This window comes from Arvicanthis niloticus, chromosome 25, assembly GCF_011762505.2.
Source record: "Arvicanthis niloticus isolate mArvNil1 chromosome 25, mArvNil1.pat.X, whole genome shotgun sequence".
In the NCBI taxonomy this organism is placed as follows: domain Eukaryota; kingdom Metazoa; phylum Chordata; class Mammalia; order Rodentia; family Muridae; genus Arvicanthis; species Arvicanthis niloticus.
This window is the reverse complement of record NC_133433.1, coordinates 24,784,301-24,790,300: the sequence shown is the minus strand read 5'-3', so window position 1 is coordinate 24,790,300 and position 6,000 is coordinate 24,784,301.

The window sequence follows — 6,000 nt, the reverse complement described above, 5'->3', positions numbered from 1 at the left end:
TGAATTCTTGTCCTGACTTGCTTCAACAATAAGCAACAATATGGAAGAGTAAGCCAAATAAACTCTTTCCTCCCTAACTTGCTTCTCCCCAACTTGCTTTTTGGTCATGGTGTTTTGTTGCAGCAATAGAAACTCAAATTTAAGACAGAGACTTAAGTTGTATCGACTCCACAGTGAAACAATTAAATAAAAACTTAAAATTATACTGGAGGAGACACAAAACAGGATAATTAGAAAATGAATATGACCAGATTAGATTATCTACATGTATGAAGATGCTAAAAGAAATCCATCATTTTATATACTATATATTGATTTTAAAACTCTCTAGTTGAAAAAAAAAAAAAAGCAAATTGTGTTGAAGTCTCATCCCATCTTTTTTTCTCTTACTGCTGGGTCAGCTTGCCAAGACATGGGCCATTACTCTATAATCTACCCTGTCTAGTATAACTTCAAATATCTTTTCCCAGAAAAGGCAGGTAATTGGGTGCCCTGATGGACATGCCACCTGTGGGAAGAGCTCTTTTTCCCTATCCCTTGTAATGCCATCTATAAGTGCTAGTCTATGCCCTGGCCATAAATTTCTCTACACCCACATTCTGAGCTATTCAAGGAACCAATGTGAGGCTTCTTCTTCATCAGCTGTCATGTAGGTCTCAGAAGGTGACAGTGGTGAGCTGTGACAACATCACAGCGGTAGCTTATAACATATGGTCAGGCTGCCTGCTCAGTCAGCTTTTGGGAGCATAGCCTACAGTTCCTTCAAGTACTCCATCTCAACTAAGGCTTATTAACATAGTTTTATGCTTATATATTATGATAAACAAATGGAAACTCGGACTTTCCCCTGGCCACTTTGGATTTCTCATGCTCTTAAGCCAGCAGACTAAGAAAGGAGTATCAGTGGTTATCATTCTTAAGTTTTGAGATACCAAAAGAATGTCTCCTCAAGGGTCATTGTCACTTATTATACATACAGAGTGAAGCTGTAAGAATACTTGATATATTGTTAGGCGTGATTGTGACCTGATTATTGTTTTCATCTCAAAATTAGGCATGACATGAGGAGACTTGATTGTGTGTCTAGTTGATAAGGAGTGGACGTTTCATTAGTAAACAGCTAATGTGTAATATCTGGAAAACATGTACACTATTTTAACAAATCCTACATATAATTAATTATGTACTAATTATATATTATTAATTTTATATGTATATATAAATATAAATTCTATCCATTCTGTTCCTCTGGAGAACCTTGACTAATATACAAACAAATATTTATTCATCCTAGATAGGGCACCTATCACAGACAAAACTGTACTACGAATGGCCAACTTGGAGTTACAGGAGAGGCTACTTACAGGAGCATGGATGAATTAAAGACAGCCTTATGTCCAAATGCTCAGGTTTGCTTCCACTCAGGGGAAATTGCTATCCAGTGAACACCTCCTCCTTTAAAGGGGTTGACTACTTTGGAACTGCCAGGAGAATAAATCTTGCTTCCCCAGTTGTTTTTGTTAGGATCTTTTCATAATGTTAAGACACATACTAACATAGGCATCCTAGAATTTTCTTAATAATGTGGTTTCTAGATAAAAGAGTTGTGTTTATAGTTTTTTTCTCTCTCAGTTTGTACCTTACGTTACCACAAGCGATATTTTCGAACTGTTACAACTAAGCAAGAATTATGTCAAGAATATTGTTAACACCATCCATTCCAGTGACTTATTTCTAGATTCTTCTAATTTTTTTATTTCTAAATATTCCGTGACTCTAATTTTCTAAGATTCTTAACTGAATAAATAAGAGCCACTTTTCCTTTGCAGTCACTTTAAGTCAAAGGCTCATATTGAATGCTTTTGCTCCAGTAGAATCTGGAAGAGAAAGCCTTGTCATGTCACCTTGAAATGTATTGTTTCTACTTTCTGTTTGTTCTGCATCTTTTTCTGGTTTGCTGAGAAGCATTGCCTCTAGTGACTGTTGAATTTTTTAAAGTGTTGTTCTGCATGAACTAAAATATTTTTCTCTTTAATGAAATAACCAATACATTTTTTAAATAAGAAATTAACCTTGCATTTTAAAGAAATGAAATCAACTCAATTTAAGTGTATTCTAATTGGTTTTCTTTTTAATATAGATTTTTTGATTCTGCTTTGATTCCATTCTTAATAGTTTCAAGATTTTTAAGACAGTATTCTTTTATTTCAGTTTTAATAAGTTGTTTGGTTTTGAGACTATATTTGCAATAATTGCCTTATTGAAATTTATTTGTATGTTTATTAAATCTTTAAGAATTACATGCACAATATGTTAATGTATTTGATTTGTGTCGTAGTCACACATTTCCCCAACTGCTCCCAGAACCACACCCATTCTATATTCACCCAACTTTGTGTTCTCACTTTAAAATAAGAAATCAAGCCCAATTTTTGCTAACCATACTCTCTTGGGTGTATGGTGTGTTTTTTGTTTGTTTGTTTGTTTTGGTTTTGGTTTTTGGAGCATGTTAGACTATCAGAGACCACACCTTTAAAGAAAACTAGCCATTCCTGTCTTGTCAATTTCCATAGCTATCAATTACCATTAACTTCTCAGCTAGTGGTGGGACCTCATGAAGACATCTTTCTCTATGCTGGGAATTCAAACTTGAACTTGCATGGTTCCTATGCATGTTGTCATTGATTCGATGAGTTCATATATACAACTGCCCTTCTGTGTCTGGAAGATACTGTTTCACTGTAGTCACTGTTTGTCTGGCTCTACAGTCGTTCCACCCCTAGAATGATCCCTGTACCTCTGAAGGACTGAATATGATATATAAATTAATGCAGTTCTCAGAACTCATTACAGGGGCTTCTTTTACAATAGATTGTAGTTAACACAACAACTCACAATTGGTCCTTGTGGTGAGAGTAAGAGACTGTAGTGCAGTGCTTCTCAACCTGTGGGTCCCAACCCTTTTGAAATCACATATCAGAAATTTACATTATGAGTCATAACAGTAGTAAACTTACAGTTATAAAGTAGCAACAAAATAATTTTATAGATGGGGGGTGATAACAACATGAGGAATCATATTAATGGGTCCTAGTCCTAGGAAGATTGAGAACCACTGCTATAGTTTGCTAAGCCCTAACTGTGACATTTATATCACCAACATTTCTTAATACTGTGTATTTGGTATCTAGTTATGATGTTTCAACACTTGTTGTGGGTAATGATTTTTGTCTTGGTTATAGTATCCACTGAAATATTCTAACAAATGATGCCCAAAAATGTACCAAATACTATAAAATATCACAAAAAGGAGATAGATAGATAGATAGATAGATAGATAGATAGATAGACAAACTCAATATGTAAGTTCTTCCCAAAATGACTCATAGATTCAGTGAAATTCAAATTCAATACCAGAAAGCTTAGTGTAAATATGGACAAGTTAATACTAAAATTTACATGGAAATTAGAACAATATATAACATTCAATATAATCTTGAAGATAATAAAAATGTTGGATGGCTCATGAGAAGGTATTAAGACTTTCTATGATGCTACAGTGATTATCACAATATTCAGTTGACATAAATATTAAAAAGATGAATAGGACAGAAATGGAATTCAGAAATAAACACACACAGATATAGTCAGTTGTTTTTCAACAAAGGCACTGCTGATATTCAGCCATGAACCCAAAGTATTTAAAACAAATGCCATTGGATACCAAGAGAGCCATATGAACATGGGTCATGGCCCTTACCCCTAAATTAACTCAAGATAGAGTTGTATACAGAAACAGAAATTGAAACTGTAAAGACCATACATAAAGCCTAGGAGAATAAAGGAAACAAAGATTTAATTTGTTGCATATATTGTATATTTTGTAAAAAGTTATATCAATATACAGTGTTGGTTCTTAAATTGTGTATGTATAATGCTTATATGCTAGTGTACTCTCCTGAGTGTGAACATGTGGAGGTGAGAAGATGACTTCAGGCATCTTTCCTCTATTGTTCTCCATTATTTCCTGAGTCTGAGTTTCTCCCTGTTAGTAGAGTCACTGTTTTGGGTAGCTTAGATGCCCACTGAGCCCACCCAGAATTTTTCTTATTCTAACAATGATAGCAATACAAAAGTCAACATATGCAAGCCACTAACATATTCTTGCTTCTAATGCAGGTGACTGTAACTGACTTAAGATAGCTGCTAGAATGCCTCCACCTATTTTAGAAAAGAAACCTAGACCAGCAGCACTCAACTTGTGGATGGTGACCCCTTTGGGGATCACATATCAGATACAAGTCTTTCACCAGGATCACATTATCAGATAACCTGCATATCAGGTACATATCAGCAACAAGCTTACAATTGGGAGTAGCAATGAAATAATGTTATGGTTGAGGGTCACCACAAAATGAGGCCCCAACCATCTTGTAGGCAAGAAATTAGCTAACAATTGGAATTACTTCTTGGTAGGTGTGAGAGCAGAGGCAGCAGAGAATAAGTATCAGCTCCTGAGACACCTGCAAAGTTAGAGTCACAGGCAGACTATCTTCTAGCAGACAGTCAAGGTCAACAACTAACAAAGCTAAAGTCAGAGTTGGCAAAGGGATCTTTAAACCATCCAGAAATTGGTTGAAAGCACATAAAACAAGCATGGAATTTCCCTGGTAGGACCAACCAAATTTAAAGAGAGCAACCAGACACTCCATTGATTCAACCCATCATAGCCCAGAAAACTAACCAATCTTCTAACTATGATCTCAGCCTTTGCTCAATTTCTGCCATAGTCTATAAAATCCCTAGACAAGGTCATTCAGTGTTTTTTGTTTTGTTTTGTTTTGTTTTGTTTTGTTTTGTTTGTTTGTTTTTTCCTCTCTTGGGAACTCATTAGACTCTTGAGAGTGTCTTCCACATTTCTGAAATTTCTCACTACTCAAATTCTCAACAATTCTACAATTCTCCTTTAAAAGCTTCTTCTGCCTTGCTTACTCCTCATGAGTGTCTCTGTTTTTAAGCCTTATTGCATGTGTCAATCAACCTAGAAGCCACTGTCTGTGGTTGATTTTTGGTTATCATGTGTCTGGAACCTTAGAGATATAATAAAACTAGGCTGAGAAAATTCCAACCACACACAGAAACAGCTTAGTCACTATGGCTGGAGGCCTGTATTATCATGCCTGGTATTTTACATGAGTACAGTGGTCCAAACATGGGTCCCCATGCTTATACATCAAGCCCTTAACCTATGGAGCCATCCATCCCATCCCATAATTAAAATACTTTAGCTTGAAGAGGAACAGGTTATTGATGAGAGTTTGCCTCACACAGGTGAGTATGTGGGTCAAATAGCACAGCCAAACAGTGACAACAGCAGCAAAACCTTTAAATCTAGGAAATGCATCAGTATCTAAATGGAAAATCCAAACTGGGAAAGTAGACAGACAGACATACCATTAAAGAGACAAAGAGACAGACAGACAGACAGAACTGAGTTAATATAGTATGATATGATAGAATACATGTAGCCACTATTCATTCTTACTAGTTATATATATAGCTACTACAAATACTGACAGTGATTATTAGTGATAATCACTCCTAATAAAAATAGTTTTCTGGAAACCTGAATCACAATAGTTTTTCCAAATGATCAATACCCAGCATTGTGTAGTGTTTTTTTTTTTCTTTATAAGGATACCCTCTTCGTATATGGTACTGAATTCATGGCTATCAGCCCCATTGCTCATGCTTAAATGATGCTTATTTAATATTCTTGGGGTTTGTTTCTATGTTTCTACAAAAAAAGGCAAAAGGATGCAGAGGCACACTGTGTGCTAAGAAACACTAAATAGCACTTAAGTATTATGACTGAGGTAACTTCAAACAGTGAAAGCATCAACAACAAATTACAAAAAAATATACAAATGTCTCACTAAATATCTTCAAAGGATATCTGCTTTCAATAAGAGAATTGAAACAAGAAAACAGAATGCCACT